Source organism: Chiloscyllium plagiosum, unplaced genomic scaffold (assembly GCF_037043375.1).
Source record: "Chiloscyllium plagiosum isolate Xiang-an unplaced genomic scaffold, Cpla_swu_hap1 HiC_scaffold_24, whole genome shotgun sequence".
NCBI classification, from domain to species: Eukaryota; Metazoa; Chordata; class Chondrichthyes; order Orectolobiformes; family Hemiscylliidae; genus Chiloscyllium; species Chiloscyllium plagiosum.
In genome coordinates, this window is record NW_028270162.1 from 18,304,366 (window position 1) to 18,325,874 (window position 21,509).

General features: G+C 42.5%; 1 protein-coding gene across 1 annotated transcript in view; it reads left to right on the forward strand.

The window, feature by feature from the left end:
* Positions 1–21,509, forward strand: part of LOC122562579 (rabphilin-3A-like) — a 311,952-nt gene that overhangs the window by 137,634 nt on the left and 152,809 nt on the right. The window lies entirely within an intron of this gene.

Below are 21,509 nucleotides of genomic sequence, written 5' to 3' on the forward strand. Positions count from 1 at the left end.
TGCTGATGGAATAGTAGGTGAGGGCGAGGAGGACCCTATCACTGGAAAACAGTACAGGGATGGTACACAACAACCTGTGTGAGGTTTGTCCAGCTCCATCTATAAGCACCTTGTATCGAAGCTGGAGCACCTGAGAAGACCGGTTTCAGTTCGATGCTGCAAAGGAGCAGGTTCATTTGGTGCTTTTTAAAAATATAATGTTTCATAGAATGTGTGCATCACTGGTTAGGCCAGCATGTGTGGCCCATTCCTAACTGCTTTTGAACTGAATGGGTTGCTAAGGCTGTTCCCTAGTCCCACAGTCTATTTAATGAAATGAGCTGTTACTTAATGGACTGGTACAAGTATCGGGGCAGACAAGAATCATCCAAATAACTGAGTCATATGTAGGCCAGACCAGGTGAGGATGGCAGATTTCCTTCCCTAAAAGACATGAACTGACCTTACATTGGGTCTGTTCAGCCTGTCTGTGGTAGATTTGGATCAGGGGCTCCTCTCCTAGCCTCTCAAAGAAATCCTTTTGTTGTTTGGGTTGCAGCTGCTGACTTAGGAGTTCCCTTCCTTCTCAGCACAGTACCTCAGGGACAACTGAGCACAAGTGACATGTAATTGATGAGATTGACTGAATGTGATCCAGGCCACTGGATCATACACTGACACTCATACATGCAGAAGAACAAAAATAAAATCGCAGTAGAAGTTAGCCATTTTGTCCTTCAAGACTGCTCTGGCATTCAGTAAGATCATTCCTGATCTTCAACCCTCAACTCCTGCACATATTGATACCCAATAATCCACATTGGGTAGAGTCAGTGACTGAGCATCCACAATTCTCTGACAGTTCATAGGATCCACAATCCACTGAGTAAAGAGATCTCCCCCTAACTCTGTCCTAAATGGGTGATCCCTTTATTCTGAGACTGTGACCCTGTGTTATGGATTTCACAGACTTGAAGAAAGATTATCTCACCATGTGGTGACCAGTTCAGCTCACATGCAAGGATCTGAGGGGCAGCAATCCTACAAGCAAGGTGCTGAGAAAGTATATCAGGATCTAAAGACAATGCTACCTTTTTGTTTTCTTTATTCTTTGATGGGGTGTGGGTGTTGCTGGCAAGACCAACATTTATTGCCCATCTCTATAGCCCTTAAACTAAGCAGCATGCTCAGCCATTTCAAAGGGCAATCAGCCCATCCACATTGCTGTGGGTCTGGAGTCACTTGTAAGCTTAAGGGATATTCATGAACCAGGTGGTGTTTTGCAACCATCAGTGGTACTGAGAGTGCTTTCAATTCCAGATTTTTATTAACTGAATTTAAATTTCAGCAGCTGCTATGGTGGTATTGGAGTGCTTACCACCATATCCTGGGCCTCTGACTCACTAATCCAGCGATATAACCACTACACTATCGTCTCAGTGCCCTTTACTTCTCTCAGTCAATTGTGACCATTGATTAAGAGCAGGAATCCTGGCTGATTCCCCTTAGCCCCTCTCATATTAGCTCAGGGACTGGGATTGTAGCACCACTATGCTTCAATCAGCTAATTACACAAAGACAGATATTCTGCAGTTTAGTTAATGAGACTAGCTGTTCTTTAATGGACTGATACAAGTGTCAGGAAGAAGCTTTGCTGTGTGACTGCTGTACCAATAAGACTCCTGTTAAAAATAAATCTCACTTTCTGTGGAAAATAGAAAATTCTAATCATGTATTTTTTATCTGCTGCAGAAGCTGCACTGCAGTCCTCGATGTATTCAGTCGAGCAAGCTGCCCTCTCAGGAAAAAGAGATAATGTTGCAGAACTGGAATTTACAAGCAGGAACCTTCTCTGCATGTATCTGCCTCTTGCATAGTTTGTGACATTTTATTCCACTTTTGAGAGATTAAGCATTTTCATTTAGCTATTACGACCATTTTCTACTCAAATATTATGGACATCTTCTGGTGTAGTGATAATGCCCCTGCCCCTGGGCAAGAAACCGAGTCCCTGAGTCCAGTACCAGAATTGTTGGCCATGAAACGAGCATTCGCGATACGGTTTGACAGGCTAATTATCAGCTAAGAAATTCTTCTATTACTGTTTCCCCAAAGGGAAAAATGTGTGTTTGAAGATACCATTTAAAAAAAAACTCATTAATTTAACTTTGCTCCTGTCTCTATCACCTACGCTAGATATCATTCTGCTGCATTTCACCTGATGTCAAGGATTGATCACAAAGGCACTAATTGGATCTTCAGGTTCCTTTCCATTATCTGTAAGAACGTGCTTGGATGGTACTTGGTACCATCACCCATTTGGCTTGTTTTTTCCTCCTCTCCCCCCCCCCCCCCCCCACCCTTCGAACCAAGGGACAATACTGTGTGGTATGAATGGTTTTCAGGTGAGACAAGATGGGAATCAAAGGTATACTATTATGTCAGAATGTTCTGTAGATATCCACTGGAAGAAATATCATTCTATAATTCATAAAGTAACAGCATTTCATTCCAGATCTGGGGCTATTGTATCTTTGACTTTGTTTGTATTCCACACAAAAGTTTAACAAAGAACCATTCTACTTAAGAAAGAGAATGATCACACTGAGTGTAGCCCTTATACATGTCCACCCAACAAGTATGACCTTCAGGTCCTCAGCTTCTTCCTCTCCAACAGACCCTTCCAGTCACCGTCCACCAATACCCGCCTCCACCTCGTCTTTTCCTTCAACTCCTCCCATTTCCACCAAATCCAGGGGGTGGCCATGGGCAGCCAGATGGGCCCCAGCTACACCTGCCTCTTTGTTAGTCATATCGAACAGTCTCTCTTCAATACCTACACAGGCACTGTGGCCCAACTCTTCCACCGTTACATCGATAATGGCATCGGCACAACGTCCTGCACCCAGGCTGAACTGGAGCATTTTCATTGACTTCACCTACACCTTCCACCCCGCTCTTAAATTCACTTGGACCATCTCAGATGGACCTCTCTCCCCTTTCTTGACCTCTCCATTTTCATCTCCGGACTATAAACGCGCAGACTCCCATAACTACCTGGACTACACCTCCTAACACCCAATATCCTGAAAAAGCCCCATCCCATTCTCCCATTTCCACCGTCTCCACCGCATCTGCTTGGACAAGGAAACATTCCATTCCCAAGGATCCCAGATATCCACCTATTTTGAACAGTGTGCTTTTTCCCCCTCTGTCATCCAGACAGCCCTCCACTGCACCTCCTCCATTCTCCACTCCTCTGCTTTAAACCACTCCCACTCCCATAAACGCAATAAAGATACGGTCCCCCTTGTCCTCACCTACCACCTCACTAGTCTCCACATCCAACATGTCATCCTTAAACACTTCTACCAACTTCAATTATGCCCTACCACCAAGGACATCTTCCCCTCCCCACCCCTCTCTGCCTTCTGCAAGGACCATTCCCTTTGCCAGACCTTGGTTCATACACCACTCTTCCCCCCGCCCTCCCAGAACCCGGAACCCCCAGGTACCTTCCCCTGCAACCAGAAAAGATGTAAAACCTGCTGGTACACTAGCCCCCTCACCTCTATTCAGGGCCCCAAAAAATCCTTCCAGGTGAGTCCTGCCTTTCCTCCAACCTAGTTTTCTGTATCCGCTGCTCCCAATGTGGTCTTCTGTACATCGGGGAGATCAAATGTAAACTCAGGGCACGTTTCATTGAGCATCTAAGCAGGGCTGAGAGTGGCCAACCTGACCTCCCAGTCACCGCCCATTTTACTTCCTCCTCTCACTCCCTTTCTGACATGACCGTCCTCGGGCTCCTCCATTGCCACAATCCCAAATCAAACTGCAAATTGGAGGAACAACACCTCATCCTCCACCTGGGCAGCCTACAGCCCGGAGGACTCAACATTGAGTTCTCCAATTTCGAATAACCTCCTTTCCCAACCCCTCCACCTCACTTCCACTGCTGTGACCAACCCTTCCTTCCAGTTACCAACCGGATGTATTCCTCCCATCGACCAACCAGGTTGGACACTCGACCGGTTTTCACCTCACCACCCTGCACCCCTCCCCCTTATCTGGGGGCCTGGGGATTCCCTTACACCCACTCCCAGTCCTGAAGAGGGATTACACCTGAAATGTTAACTTCTCCATCTCCTGAGACTGCGTGGCTTGCTGTGTTCTTCCAGCCTCCTGCTTGTCTACCTCGGATCCCAGCATCTGCAGATTTTCTTTGTCTCAGACTGAGTATAGCAAAAGGAAGACTTCTATACAGAGAGTTTAATTCATTGCTCACTATTTTCAACCATGTCTTTTCTGTGCTATTTTAACTAACTGGGCCCTTAGTGCGGAATTTCTCCACTTCTTTACCTCCTTTTCATTTTAAGATGCTCCTTTAAACCTATTTCTTTCACTGAGCGTTTGGTCACTTGTGGCATTATCTTGTTAAGTGGTTTCATTTCAAATTTTATTTAGCAATCTTTGCTGTGAATTGTCTTTGGACACATTACAGTGCAGGTTATTGTAATATGAGAGTATTGGGGCAGAATATGAGGAGGGAGCAAGCGGTCATTATACAAAGCAATAAGTGTAAAGGTGAGAACAATTCCACTGAATAATGAGAGTGGGACTATATAAAGTCATGAAGGAGGCAGTAATTACTGTAAGTATTTTATGATGAGAATGAACAGTTACTCAGAGTAGAAGAAAATGAAAAAGAATTATTCGGGATAATGAGCGAGGTTTAATGAAGTATAGAATAATGGATATGGAGATAAGTGACAAAGAATAATAGGAGGAAAGGAGTAAAGAATGTAGGAGGAGAGAGAGAGAGAGAGAGAAAGACTGCTCCATTTCCAGTTATAAATCCATCTCATCTGCTCTGTCAAAAACAGCTCCCTGAAAAACAATTCATTTGTGTGCACCAGTGTTCATGTTTTTTGTTTCCAAGATTATATTGCTTGGCAATGTTTTTCATTTTCAATATGTGAAACCTATCATACTGACATAAATCAAAATAGGAGATGAGAATTTATTCATGCCTGACTGAGCTAGCGTCGTTTAATAAAATATTAGTTTCAGTTCAAATGATTTTGCTTTTAAAAAATGTTTTGATTAGAGTCATAGAATCATAGAGATGTACAGCATGGAAACAGACCCTTTGGTTCAACCCGTCCATGCCGACCAGATATCCCAACCCAATCTAGTCCCACCTGCCAGCACCCGGCTCATATCCCTCCAAACCCTTCCTATTCATATACCCATCCAAATTCCTTTTAAATGTTGCAATTGTACCAGCCTCCACCACTTCCTCTGGCAGCTCATTCCATACACGTACCACCCTCTGTGTGAAAACATTGCCCTTTAGGTCTCTTTTATATCTTTCCCCTTTCACCCTAAACCTATGTCCTCTAGTTCTGGACTCCCCGACTCCAGGGAAAAGACTTTGTCTATTTATCCTATCCATGCCCCTCATAATTTTGTAAACCTCTATAAGGTCACCCCTCAGCCTCCGATGCTCCAGGGAAAACAGCCCCAGCCTGTTCAGGCTCTCCCTGGAGCTCAGATCCTCCAACCCTGGCAACATCTTTGTAAACCTTTTCAGAACCCTTTCAAGTTTCACAACATCTTTCCAATAGGAAGGAGACCAGAATTGCACGCAATACTCCAACAGTGGCCTAACCAATGTCCTGTACAGCTGCAACATGACCTCCCAACTCCTGTACTCAACTATCTGACCAATAAAGGAAAGCATACCAAATGCCTTCTTCACTATCCTATCTACCTGCGACTCCACTTTCAAGGGACTATGAGCCTGTACTCCAAGGTCTCTTTGTTCAGCAACACTCTTCAGGACCTTCCCTTTGTACACCACAGTTGAACACCGGCATCTCCAAATCATGACAGTTAATGATGGTAGTTTCATGGTCACCATTACAGAAACTAGTTTTCAATTCTAGCTTTTATTAAATTGAATTTAAATTCCATTATCTGCCATGGTCTGGATTTCTGAATTACTGGTCCAGTGACATTATCACTATGCAAACACCTCCCCCAGCTGGTTTCATCTACATTGTTTCTATGAAGCTTTGATAGCCTGTGTGGTCAGCTGACTGTTGGAGTCATTTTAAATCAGCCTTTGTAAAACCATTTTCGTCCACGTAGATGCAGTGGATTGAAACCAGATAATGAAGTTTGAAAATAAATTATCCTTTATTTGAACACAATTGAGACATCTGCTTGCATCAAGAAATGAATGTTTCTTGTTTACAATGAGCATTCCATTCCAGGTCAGAATGAAATGCAGAATTTGGGATAACAGCACACACACATTCTACATTCACTCTCTTCATCCTAACTCATGTTCAAAACCTGCTATGGGAGAGGCAGCCAGGCTAGTTCCACTGGCTGTACTGCCTGCCCAAGTATCAATACCCAGTTCTATAATCTGTGTACTGGGTTCAGGCAGTCTGATTTTTAGCAGGTTAGTGGCAGTAATGTTCCCCTTCCATAGGGTTTTTGGGCTTGCATCCTGCACCTCATGTTCATTAAACTTTCATTCATCTGATTGGACTGGTCAAAGTTTGAAGCTTAGTTCTGTCCCTTTGTCCTCCCAGGGAGTAATTCTGTTTTTAACTCAATGGTATGCCCCCCATTGGTCTCCACCAATGGTGTCTGCTTTGTTTCGGAAATGGGTTTGTTCCTTGCCTGTTCCACTTTCACTGGAACACTATTACAATCAGCTTCTGATATATATCCCTGCAGCTCTTCCACGAAGCTAGGCTTTATTTTCACTTTCTTCTGAGCTGTTTGAGAACTCCTCTGGTCCCTCTTTAAATTTACAGTAAGGTATCTGTTAATCAGATCTGTGGTTCTATCCTGTCATTTTGCTTTTCACCTTCCTGGCCCTTCCTTGCCTTGTTTAAGGACTATTGGCCTAACCCCAGCCCGTTTGACTCCTTTGTATTGTGCCCCGACTGTATCTAACAGCACTGGCTGGTCTTCAGCCCTCTTGAATGAAAAAAGTGTGATGCCAGTAGCACGGATTCAATTTCCATTCTGACTGAGGTCACTGGGAAGGCTCTGCTTTTCGCCTCAGACATGTTGACCATCAGGTTCCATGCTAATTACAGCAGTGTATGGTACCCCGGGAGGTGATTTTCACTTCCACTTAATTTGAGTGAGTCACCATTCTTGAGTCAACCTGACCCTTACATGTCTTGCTGTCTCCTGTAGCTCTTCTGCACCTCTCTTGGTGCCTAGCCTCTCTGATGCCTCCTGCTGGCCTTCCTCAGTCTTTTAGGCCTCTGCACTGACCTATTATTTTTGAGGGTAAAAACAATGACTGCAGATGCTGGAAACCAGATTCTGGAGTAGAGTGGTGATGGAAAAGCACAGCAGTTCAGGCAGCATCCAAGGAGCAGGAAAATTGACGTTTCGAGCAAAAGCCCTTCATCACTGCTGTGCTTTTCCAGCACCACTCTACTCCAGAATATTATTTTTGAGGGGCCTATTTAATGTCAGCCAGATTGTTCCCTAGTAAATAATGTATCAGTAGCATTGGCAAATGTGGGACTATACCAGCTCTTACCAGCTTTATAACAAATTCACTCTCTAAGTAAATCCTAACCAGCAGAATCACCCCTTTCTCATTAGCACTTTTATCAGCACACTGGAATTTAACTTTCTGCCAAATGAAACAGTTTTCATTTTCCCCACCAGCAAGGTTTATAAGTATCTGGTGCCTTGGCAAATGCTAAATTCCTTCTCTGGCTGTTTAAAACTGTTGGTGTTACCATTCCTTTTAAGACAGCTCTCCTGGTCAATAGCCATGCAAAACCAGACAGCGACCTCTTTTAATGCGACAGAGTTCAATCTTGCAACTTGAGTTTCTGTGGGATGCCTAATCTAGCCATTTTCCCTGGATCGAACTTGGCTTCCCAATTTGAAAGGACTTGAAGCAATTTCCCATCGATCCTGATCTCTTTTTATCAACAGTTGGGAACAGTTCAGCTTTTTCTGTCTGATTTCCTTTGCTTTTCTAGATTTTCTCTGGGGTATGAACCTACTTTCCCCCCCACCCACCCCCCACTCCCACCCCCACTGTATCTTACTGTGGTCTGTGAATGTTTCCAGAACCAATATAGTTGGTTATGGATTTTTCTGTTAACTCATAGTTGTCAGAATGTTCTAGACCCAGCTCCCCTGATTCTCTACATGAGCCTGAATTGGCCAAGGTATGGAGTCATTGATCTCCTCATGGACAATTACTTCATAAAGATTTTTTTGGGTTAGCTCAACTTTAACTATCCTACTAATCAAAAAACATGTTGCTTTAGCTGTTCAAATTCTAGACATGTCTGGACATGCTGTTTCTGAGGATAGACAATGTTTGTCGCTATGCCTTGGGCACTAACTGGTACATACTTAAAAACCTCTTTCGCTGTCTCACAGTCAGTTGTGCTCTCCTTAGATAAGAGGGAGTAAACCTCATGAGTTTTCCCTGTCAGCCTGCTGTCCAGCAGCATTACCCATTGTTGATTAGCCACGTTAATTGCTGTGCCAACCAAACAAAAGTGATGAAAAAGGCAACCATCCCTTCTTCAACAAAATCAGGAATTAAACGGGCTAACGTGAATACTTCAGCCTTTAAATCTGAGTTACGTGTAGTTCCTTCACCAGAGCTCCCATCAGTGGGACTCTCCCTTACGAGCATGAGCTGTCTCAATATGATCTCTCTTTCGCTTTCATTGTCCTTTTCCTGAAATTCTCTTTCTTCTCCAGACTTTTGTTTCCTGTCTTATTTTTTAATTCCTGGAATCTTCTTTTATTTAGTTGGAATTGCTGTTCTAATCTTAGCTGCTCCAGTTTTAATTCATCTGTTTAAGTATTCTCAATTTCCACCTCTAGAGTTATTTTGCAATTGGCTTTCAGGTCAACCTCTACCCCTAAATACTTTCTTACATTTTTTAATTCTTCCAAGGGCAATGTTTTTAGTTTCTCATAGGTTATCCTGTCCTGTTTGACAAAAAGAATTAACCTCAAATGTAGACATCTCAGCACTTTTAATATTACCCAAGAAAACCTTTTTTGTAGTTTTATTTTGTTGAAAAAAATATTTGATTCTCTCCCCTCCAATGTTTTTGTCTTTTGGAATGTACCAGTCAAGCCCCCAATTTTGTTACAACCTGGTGAAGTTTGGCTCATCTCTTTCAATCTCCTTGGTTGGCCGCAACAACGATTTGTCATCTTTTCAGCACGAGGTTAAACCTCTCCCTAATAAAAGTCTGGTTGGCCAATGCCTACCTATAAATTCAGGAATCAATTATAAGGTTTCCTTGAGTGCAAGGCAAAATGACTTTATTAGTAATCAAAACTGAGAAAAGTAATAAAGACAATGTCAAGTATTCCATGCATGCAGGTACAATGCTAAACAAGGACAGGGCCATTTATAACAGGCAAATAAAAGAATATACAATTTAAAGTCCTTAAAGTGTCCTTTAGTATGTAAGGTTTTAACTGGAGGCCATGGTTATTTAAAAGATGGCTTGTACCCTCAGTAGTGGTGAACATTTTGGGTGTCCTTTAATTTCTTGATGCTTTGATGTTTCTTTTTAATCAGTCCTATTGCCAGGCGCTTCTTGAGAGGCTGTGTCCAATTATAAATTTATCTTACTGCTCTGTGAAACAAGTAGCCCCCTGAAATACAACTGGTTTGTTTATTTCAATACCTGAGTTCCTTGATCTTAAGCTGGTCAATTACAGATTCATAGAGTCATACAGATGTACAGCATGGAAACAGACTCTTCGGTCCAACTCATTCATGTCAACCAGATATCCCAAACTAATCTAGTCCCATTTGCCACAACTTGGCCTATATCCCTCTAAACCCTTCGTAGTCATATATCCATCCAGGTGCCTTTTCAATGTTGCAATTTCCACCATGTCCTCTGGCAGCTGATTCCATACATGCACAACCCTCTGCATGAAAAGGTTGCTCTGAGGTCCCTTTTATATCTTTCCCTTCTCACCCTAAACCTATGCCCTCTCGTTCTGGACTCCCCTGCCCCAGGAAAAAGGCTTTCTCTATTTACCCTATCCATGCCTCTCATGATTTTATAAACCTCTATAAGATCACCCCTCAGCCTCTGACGCTCCAGGGAAAACAGCCCCAGCCTGTTCAGCCTCTCCATGTAGCTCAAACCCTTCAAACCTGGCAACATCCTTTGCAGGTGATTTTTTTTATCTTCAACATTTGAACTTTCCATAAAGATGAAAATCAAACAGCAGATATGGAACTGGGTGACTGTTTCAGTTTCTTTGTTAATTGAAATAAACAAACTAGTTGTATTTCGGGGAGCTATTTGTTTCACAGAGCAGTAAGATAAATTGGACACAGCCTCTCAAGAAGGAAAATGCCTGGCAATAGGACTGATTAAAAAGAAACATCAGGGCATCAAGAAATTAAAGGACACCCAAAATGTTCACCACTACTGAGGATACAAACCATCTTTTAAATAATCATGGTCTCTGGTTAAAACCTTACATATTAAAGGACACTTTAAGGACTTTAAACTGTATATTCTTTTATTTGCCTGTTATACATGGCCCTGTCCTTGTTTAGCATTGTACCTGCATGCATGGAATACTTGACATTGTCTTTATTACTTTTCTCAGTTTTGTTAAATGTGTTAATTTCAGTTCAGACTGGTTCTTGGTTGTTGATAGTTGGCTAAAACTTGGCTTAACCAATGGTCAGATGATCACTGCGGCCATTTCCAAATCAGTATTTTGTTCTTTGTAAAGCTTTTTCAGTCCATTAAGATTCTAGGTTTTACAATCAGATGATAGAAGCAGAAAATTGTACCACTATCGAGATAGATTGAACGGTTTTACAAAATTGAGAGTGATTTCAGAGCAAAGGGGCGATTGCACAGATAACAATTGGATTAGAAAATGATTGCACATTGACTGAAGAGGATATTACAGAGGAAATAGTTTCTCAGAGTGAGAAAAGTGAGTGCTTGGAATAATTGAGTGTAACAGTCAATACAAGAGTGAGGAAATGATTATATCGATTAGTTTCCAGGTGAAGTGACTTAACTGGTTCAATACACACCCTCAGAAGACAGACTCATTACACAATCTCAGAAGTCATCACACAAAGTGCAGCAAGTTTGAGCAAACTATTTCAGCTTAATGCTGAGATGTAGGTCTGTGAGGTGCTTTGCTAGATTTATAAAATATTAGCAAATCATTATACAGTAGAGGTGCAATTCGTAGACCCACTGTTCTTTCAGATTCTTTTTCACCAGCTTTTCATCACCTCTTCAAATCAGTTCCTCCTTGGCTGGCCATCTGTTATTCCTCACTCCTCTGTGAAGTACCTTGGAACATTTCTCTGTGTTAATATAACTTACATAAAGGCACATTGGTGGTGTAGTTGAAACATCGAATTTGCAACAATCTGTCTCATGAAGAATAAAATGCTTTAATCCATCTGTCTACCTCCTGAACTGTTGTTGATTGGCATCTTCATGGATGCTTATTAGATGGAAACTGGAATGTAGAGGTTTGGTGGTTCAGACCTGCAATTGACTTCTGTCTAGTCAAATACTTTTAGAAATCGAAGCATCACAGACTATAAGTGCGTAGATATTTAAATAGGGAGAATAGATGCCTTGAAATAATTATGGACTCCTTGGTTCAAAGGAGTCAGCAAAGGAACATAGGAAATAGGAGCAGAAGGCCATCTGGCCTATCGAACCTGCTCCATGATTCACCCAGCTCACAGTAGATCATCTATCTCTATGCTGCATTCTCCCAATATTCCCATAATCCCTGATACCATTAGTATCCAGAAATCAATTGATTTCTACTCTGATAATACTCAATGATTCAGCTTCCTCAGCTTTCTGGGGCAGAAAATTCCAATGATTCACCAGGTTTATTTGAAAAACATTTCTCCTCATCTCGGTTTTAAATGGCTGCCCCCTTAACTGAGACAGTACCAGTTCTAGACTCACCTAGAGGAAATATGTAACCCACATCCACCCTTTCATGCTCTGAAGGAATTTTGAAAGTTTTAATGATATCTCCATCTCACTTTTCAAAATGCTAGCGAATAGATGTCCAGTTTCCTCAATTTTTTTTTAGATTAGATTAGATTACTTACAGTGTGGAAACAGGCCCTTCGGCCCAACAAGTCCACACCGACCCGCCAAAGCGCAACCCACCCATACCCCTACATGTACCCCTTTTTACCTAACACTACAGGCAATTTAGCAAGGCCAATTCACCTGACCTGCACATCTTTGGACTGTGGGAGGAAACCGGAGCACCCGGAGGAAACCCACGCAGACACGGGGAGAATGTGCAAACTCCACACAGTCAGTCGCCTGAGTCGGGAATTGAACCGGGTCTCTGGCGCTGTGAGGCAGCAGTGCTAACCACTGTGCCACCGTGCCCCCCACTGATTCCCCTCAATAAAATCCTGTCATCCCAGGGACTAGTCTGATGACTCTATGGCAAATACATCCTTCTTTAGATAAGGAAATCAAAATACTACATAATGCTCCAGGTTTGGTTTCACCAAAGCTCTTTCCAATTGCAGCAAGACAGTTTACTCCTGCGGTGGAGAGTGTGGTGCTGGAAAAGCACAGCAGGTTAGGCAGCATCCGAGGAGCGGGAGAATCAACGTTGATGAAGAGCTTTTGTCTGAAATGTTGATCCTCCTGCTTCTCGGATGCTGCCTGATCTGCTGTGCTTTTCCAGCACCACTCTCGCGACTCTGATCTCCAGCATCTGCACTCTTCACTTTCGCCTAGTTTACTTCTGCACTCAATCCCCATGCAATGAAGATCAACATAGCATTTGCCTTCCTTATTATTTGTTATAACTGCATGTTAATTTTCAATGAGCCATGACAAGGACACACAATTCTTTGAATTTCAACATTTCCCAGCCTTTTTCCATTTAATAAATTCTGCGTATTTCTGTTTTCTGATAACTTCACTTTTCTCCATATTGTATTCCATCTGCTGGGTTTGTTCCCACTCACTCAGCCTCTCCAAATCATTTTGAAGCCTCCTTGCATCTTCCTCACAATTCACATTTCCGCCTAGTTTTGTGTCATTAGCAAATTTGGAAATATTACATCCAAAAATTGTATATAGATTGTGAACAGTTGTGGTAATAGTCTGTCACCCTGAGAGTGACCCATTTATTCCTGCTGTCACTTTCTTTTGTATGTCTTCCCGAGTCTAGAACTGCAAACAGTCATAGATAAGGGGCAGAGCATTTAAAACTTAGATGAGGAGGGATTTCTTCATTCAAACCTGGTGAATCTTTGGAATTCTCTGCCCCAGAGAGCTGAGAAAGCTGAATCTTGAGCATAATCAGGACAGAAGCCAATTGATTTCTGAATACTAATGGCATCAAGGGTGGCACAATGGCTAGCACTGTTGTCCCACTGTGCCAGGGACATGGGTTCAATTCCAGTCTTGGGTGACTCTCTGTGTAGAGTTTGCACATTCTCTCTGAGGGTTTCCTCAGGGTATCACAATCATCCCACAATCCAAAGATGTGCAGAGCAGGTGGATTGGCATGGGAAATATAGGGTTGAGGGGTGAGTCTGGGTGGCTGTTATTTGGAGGGTTGGTGTAGACTCTGTGTGTTGAATGGTTTGCTCTTACACTATAGGGAGTTGATGATGAATATGGGAATATTCTCAAACCATAGCAATATTTACCTCAATCCCATGTACTATAATTTTGTTTACTAACCTCCTGTGAGAGACCCTATCAAAAGCCTTCTGAAAATACCAATATATCACATCTACTGGTTCTCCCATATCTATGCTACAAGTACAGTCCTCACAATAACCCACAGATTTGACAAACATTATTACCCTTTGAAAATCCAGATTGACTCCACCCAAATGATTAGTTTCAAAGTGTCAGCTATGACGTCTTTAATAATAGATTCTAATATTTTTCCAACTACTGAACTATAGTTCACCACATTCTTTTTCCCTCTCTTCCTAAATAGTGGGGCTGCTTTTGCTCCTTTCCAGTTCACAGAAATTGTTCCAGAATCTGCAGAATTTTGAAAGACAACCACCAATGCATCCTTTATCTCTGAGGCTATCTCCTTCAGTACTTTGGGATGGAGCGCATCTGGTCCAGGAGATTTAATGACATTCAATCTACTTAATATTTCAAATTTAGCGCTATGCCTTTCTTAATATTAATTTCTTTCAGTTCCTTATTTTCACAGGACCCTTTGTGCAATGCAATTTTAGGCTATTTTCTTATCTCACTCCATGAATACAAACTAATTGTTTAGTTTTTCCACCTTTTCTCTCTTTCCTTTTACAATTTCTCATTTTTCTGTCTGTATTAACAGACTAACATTTGGCCTTGCTAATCTTTTCCTTTCCACATGCCCAAAGTGGCTTATACAATCTGCTTTTATGTTTCTCACTGACTTGCATTAATGTTCTCTACATCCTTTCTTTATCCATTTCATGGTCTTCCTTGTTGGATTCTAAATTACTCCAACTTTCAGTTTTTCTGATAACACTGTAAGCCATTTCTTATAAGTTAATGAAGTCTTTATATCACCTTTGCAGAAATGTCAGGGTCTCAAATTTCAGAATGGCATTAGGAAACACACCTTTCAAGAAACCAGAGATAATTTGCTTAGTAAGATCACCTCAACAAAGTCCTAGAGGAAGTGAATAACAGCAAAGTCACTGTGGTTTCTTTCATTAGTCCGAAAGGTAATGGAATCTTTTTTGTTCTGCTTATAAATTTTAGATTCCCTTTTTTTCGACTAGATTCCCTCCAGTGTGGAAACAGGCCGTTCGGCCCAACCAGTCCACACGGACCCTCCAAAGAGTAACCCACCCAGACCCACTTCCCACTGAGTAATGCACCTAACACTATGGGCAATTTAGCATGGCCAATTCACCTGACCTGCACATCTTTGGACTGTGGGAGGAAACTGGAGCACCCGGAGAAAACCCACCCAGACACTGGGAGAATGTGCAAACTCCACACAGACAGTCACCTGAGGCTGGAATCAAACTTGGTACCTTGGTGCTGTGAGGCAGCAGTGCTAACCACTGAGCAGGAAATGAATACTGGCCATTTTAACTATTTCTTGACATACAGGGAACCAAATTCAATAATCTCTAAATTTTAGCCAAAATTAATCCAAGCAATCTAATTTTGGACTCACATCATTTCCATTGGAATAATCACAGGAGGATTTTTGGATCCATTGTGTTTTAAACAAGTATATGCTGTGTAACTCTGTTACTATGGTAACACAGGCTGAGGATAATTGTTGCAAAATTGTCACTAAGCAGCAATTAATTGTGAGTGTTCGTACCTTTGATGGGGATAGGATGGTGAAAACCTAGCCCCAAAGAGTTCCATTCTTCACCTTGATCAGCCCACTGGAACAGCCACCCACCAACCTTCTCCCCGCCCCTCCGCCAGCCCTGTTACATTTAAACAGAGAGTAAAGTTTGCACATTTCCCTAATTCCTTTTTAGTTTGCAATCCCCCAAAACATACACACTGCCCATAAGAACATCATTTTAATTAACCTGTTGGATTCAAATCCAGAGTTACCCATCCTGAGTCATACAGTCATTGAGTCATAGAAACAGAACCTTCCATGCTGACCAGATATCCTATATAAATATAGTCCCATTTGCTAGCATTTGGCCCATATCCCTCTAAACCCTTCCTAATCACATACCCATCCAGATGCCTTTTAAATGTTGGAATTGCACCAGCCTCGACCACTTCCTTTGGCAGCTCATTCCACACAAGTACCACCCTCTGCATGAAAAGGTTGCCCCTGGGGTCTCTTTTATATCCTTACCCTCTCACCTTAAATCCATGCCTTCTAGTTTTGGACCCCCCCCACCCCAGGGGAAAGACCTTGTCTATTTACCCTATCCATGTCCCTCATGATTTTATAAACCTCGATAAGGTCACCCCTCAGCCTCCAAGGCTCCAGGGAAAATAGCGCCAGCCTATTCAGCCTCTCCCTAAAGCTCAAACCCTCCAACCCTGGCAACATGCTCATAAATCTTTTCTGAACCCTTTCAAGTTTCACAACATCCTTCCGATAGGAGGGAGACCAGACTTGCACAAAATGCTCCAAAAATGGCCTAACCATTGTCCTGTACAGCTGCAATATGACCTCCCAAATACTATACTAAATGCACTGATCAATAAAGACAAGCATATCAAATGCCTTCTTCACTACCCTAACTACGTTTGACTCCACTCTCAAGGAACTATGCACCTGCTCTTTGTTCAGCATCATTCTCCAGGAACTGACCATTAAGTATATGAATCCTGCCCTGATTTGCCATTCCAAAATTCAACACCTCACATTTATCTGAATTAAACCTCATCTGCCACTCCTCAGCCCATTGACCTTTCCAATCAAGGTCCCGTTGTACGCTGAGGTAACTTTCTTCACTGTCCATTACACCTCCAATTTTGGTGTCATCTGCAAACTTACTAACTACATCTCCTATATTCACATCCAAATCATTTATATAAATGACAAAAAGCAGTGGATCCAGCACTGGTCACAGGCCTCCAGTCTGAAAAGCAACCCTCCACCACCACCCTTTGTCTTCTACCTTTGAGCCAGTTCTGTATCCAAATGGCTATCCTTGTATTCCATGTGATCTAACCTTGTTAATCAGTTTACCATGAAGAACCTTATTGAATGTCTTACTGAAGTCCATATAGAGCACATCCACTAATCTGCCCTCATCAATCTTCTTCTTCAAAGTACTCAATCAAGTTAAAGAGACACTATTTCCTACACATGAAGCCATGTTGACAAAGCCCTTGTCTTTCCAAATAAATGTAACTTCTGTTCCTCAGGATTCCCTCCAAAAACTTGGCCACCATCGACGTCAGGCTCACTGGTCTACAATTCCCTGGCTTTTCCTTACCACCTTTCTTAAATAGTGGCACAACATTAGCTCCAGTCTTCCAGCACAGTGGGACTTGAACATAGACCTTCTAGCTCACAGTAGGAACACTATCCCTGCACCACAAGACCCCTTATAAGAAACAAGTACTGAACGTGATGGAGAAACTCAACAGGTTTGGCGGCAATTGTGAAGAGAGAAAACTTATTTAACATTTGGAGCCTAGTGACCCTTTATTGGCATCGGACAGCCGCGCATCTCCACCCCTGAACCCTGCTCAGACCAGTCCTGCTCCTAACCATGGGGACATGAATCAAGAACATATCGGGTGATGATGGATTGCTGCTCCTGGGATCAGATCTTACTTTCTCTGATCCAAACCCAGTGAATGGGAGTGACTTGCCACAAAATGGAATATGTGAAAGGCTCAACTTTTCAATGCAGAAAGGCAGCTTTTTAAGGGGACCCTGGTGAAAAATTCCACCTGGGGCATTTGACATTAACCTCACACCTGGATTCATCAACTTCACGTCGGAATTTCTGAACATGGGTCTTTCTCGGCAACGGCTATCCAGCCTCCAGCCAAACTCTTTCCTTTTATTTAACTAATCACACAGAGGTGCTGAGTTTGATGGAGTACAGGAAAGCAGTGATGGCAACCTTTTGTATTTGTAAACATGAGGGAGAGATGTTTTGTGTTTATAAAGATGAGGGAGAAATGTTTTGTGTTTGTAAAGATGAGGGAGAAATGTTTTGAATTTGTCAAGATGAGGGAGAGGTGTTTTGTGTTTGTAAAGATGAGAGAGAAATGTTTTGTGTTCATAAAAGATGAGGGAGAGATGTGTTGTATTTATAAAGATGAGAGAGATGTTTTGTGTTTGTAAAGATGAGGGGGCGATGTTTTGTGTTTGTAAAGATGAGAGAGAAATATTATGTTTGTAAAGATGAGGGAGAAATGTTTTGTGTTCGTAAAAGATGAGGGAGAGATGTGTTGTATTTATAAAGAGGGAGATATGTTTTGTGTTTGTTAAGATGAGAGAGATATGTTTTGTGTTTGTAAAGTTGAGGGAGAAATGTTTTGTGTTCGTAAAAGATGAGGGAGAGATGTGTTGTATTTATAAAGATGAGAGAGATGTTTTGTGTTTGTAAAGATGAGGGGGCGATGTTTTGTGTTTGTAAAGATGAGAGAGAAATATTATGTTTGTAAAGATGAGGGAGAAATGTTTTGTGTTCGTAAAAGATGAGGGAGAGATGTGTTGTATTTATAAAGAGGGAGATATGTTTTGTGTTTGTAAATGATGGGGGAGAGATGTGTTGTGTTTGTGAAAATGAGGGAGAGATGTTTTGTATTTGTAAAGATGAGGGAGAAATGTTTTGTGTTTGTGAAAGGGATTGGTGTGGGAAAGAGGGATTCCACTTCATGGGGCATTGGCATCAGTTTTGGAACCGGGGGGATCTGTACCGTTGGGACGGTCTCCACCTGAACCGATCAGGTACCAATGTTCTAGCAAAGAGGATAAATAGGGTGGTCAGTAGGACTTTAAACTTCTGAGTTGGGGGGAAGGGAAAGTGAAAGCGACAGGGAGCATGGAGTTAAATGGAAAGATAAGCAGCAGGATAGCATATGTGCAGGCGGATTTAAACTTGAGGCAGACTGGGAATGCAGCAAAAAGGAAGGAAAACTTAGGACATCTTATGACTTCCAATATCTCTAATGATAAGAAAGTTAGCATTAAGGCACTTTACCTGAATGCTCGTAGCATTCGTAACAAAGCAGATGAACTAATGGCACAGATCATCGTGAATGATTATGATGTGGTAGGCATCACAGAGACGTGGTTACAGGAGGGTCAGGACTGGCAGTTAAACATCCAAGGATTTTCAACTTATCGAAAAGACAGGGAGGTGGGCAGAGGGGGCGGGGTGGCCTTGTTAGTTAAGAACAAAATTAAATCTATGGCACTGAATGACATAGGGTCGGATGATGTGGAGTCTGTGTGGGTGGAATTGAGGAACCATAAAGGCAAAAAAACCATAATGGGAGTTATGTACAGACCTCCTAACAGTGGTCAGGACCAGGGGTGCAACATGTACCGGGAAATAGAGAAGGCATGTCAGAAAGGCAAGGTCACGGTGATCATGGGAGACTTAAATATGCAGGTAGACTGGGTAAATAATGTTGCCAGTGGATCCAAAGAAAGGGAATTCATGGAATGCTTACAGGATGGCTTTTTGGAACAGCTTGTCATGGAGCCCACAAGGGAGCAGGCTATTCTGGACCTAGTGCTATGTAATGAACCAGACTTTATAAAAAATCTTAAAGTAAGGGAACACTTAGGAAGCAGCGATCATAATATGATAGAGTTCAGTCTGCAGTTTGAAAGAGAGAAGGCAAAATCAGATGTAATGGTGTTACAGTTAAATAAAGTTAAACAAATGAGGGCATGAGAGAGGAACTGACGAAAATAGACTGGAAGCAGAGCCTAGCGGGGAAGACAGTAGAGCAAAAATGGCAGGAGTTTGTGGATATAATTGAGGACACTGTACAGAGGTTCACCCCCAAGAAAAGAAAGATTATCCGGGGACGGATTAGACAGCCATGGCTGACAAAGGAAGTCAGGAAATGTATCAAAGAAAAAGAGCAATCCTATAAATGGCCAAGAGCACTGGGAAATCAGAAGATTGGGAAGGCTACAAAAACAAACAGAGGATAACAAAGAGAGATATAAGGAAGGAGAGGATCAAATATGAAGGTAGGCTAGCCAGTAATATTAGAAATGATAGTAAAAGTTTCAATACATAAGAAACAAACAACAGGCAAAAGTAGACATTGGGCCACTTCAAACTGATGCTGGAAGCCTAGTGATGGGAGATAAGGAAATAGCAGGAGAACTTAATAAGTACTTTGCATCAGTCTTCACAGTGGAAGACATGAGTAATATCCCAACAATTAAAGGGAGTCAGGGGGCTGAGTTGAGTATGGTTGCCATTACAAAAGAGAGAGTGCTAGAAAAGCCAAAAGGTCTTAAAATTGATAAATCTCCTGGCCCCGATGGGCTACATCCTAGAGTTCTGAGGGAGATCGCTGAGGAAATAGCGGAGGCGTTGGTTGAGATCTTTCAAAAGTCACTCGAGTCAGGGAAAGTCCCGGATGATCGGAAGATCCCTTTGTAACCCCCTTGTTCAAAAAAGGAACAAGACAAAAGATGGAAAATTATAGGCCAATTAGCCTAACCTCGGTTGTTGGTAAAATTCTAGAATCCATCATTAAGGATGAGGTTTCTAAATTCTTGGAAGAGCAGGGTCAGATTAGAACAGGTCAACATGGATTTAGTAAGGGGAGGTCGTGCCTGACAAACCTGTTGGAATTCTTTGAAGAGGTGACAAGTAGGTTAGACCACAGAAACCCAGTGGATGTGGTCTATCTAGACTTCCAAAAGGTGCCACACTGGAGGCTGCTGAGCAAGGTGAGGGCCCATGGTGTTCGAGGTGAGCCACTGGTATGGATTGAGGATTGGCTGTCTGATAGAAGGCAGAGAGTTGGGATAAAAGGTTCTTTTTCGGAATGGCAGCCGGTGACAAGTGGTGTCCCCCAGGGTTCAGTGTTGGGGCCGCAGCTGTCCACGTTATATATTAATGATCTGGATGAAGGGACTGGGGGCATTCTAGCGAAGTTTGCCGATGATACAAAGTTAGGTGGACAGGCAGGTAGTACTGAGGAAGTGGGGAGGCTGCAGAAGGATCTAGACAGTTTGAGAGAGTGGTCCAGGAAATGGCTGATGGAATTCAATGTGAGCAAATGCGAGGTCTTGCACTTTGGAAAAAAGAATCCAAGCATGGACTACTTTCTAAATGGTGAGAAAATTCGTAAAGCCAAAGTACAAAGGGATCTGGGAGTGCTAGTTGAGGATTCTCTAAAGGTAAACATGCAGGTTGAGTCCATGATTAAGAAAGCGAATGCAATGTTGTCATTTATCTCAAGAGGGTTGGAATATAAAAGCACCGTTGTGCTACTGAGACTTTATAAAGCTCTGGTTAGGCCCCATTTGGAGTACTGCGTCCAGTTTTGGTCCCCACATCTCAGGAAGGACATACTGGCACTGGAGCATGTCCAGCAGAGATTCACACGGATGATGCCTGGAATGGTAGGTCTAACATACGAGGAACAGCTGACGATCCTGGGATTGTATTCATTGGAGTTTAGAAGGACAAGGGGAGATCTAATACAAAATTACAAGATAATACATGGCTTGGAAAGGGTGGACGCTAGGAAATTGTTTCCGTTAGGCGAGGAGACTAGGACCCGTGGACACAGCCTTAGAATTAGAGAGGGTAAATTCAGAACAGAAATGCGGAGACATTTCTTCAGCCAGAGAGTGGTGGGCCTGTGGAATTCATTGCCACAGAGTGCAGTGGAGGCCGGGACGCTGAATGTCTTCAAGGCAGAGATTGATAAATTCTTGATGTCACAAGGAATTAAGGGCTACGGGGAGAATGCGGGTAAGTGGAGTTGAAATGCCCATCAGCCATGATTGAATGGCAGAGTGGACTCGATGGGCCGAATGGCCTT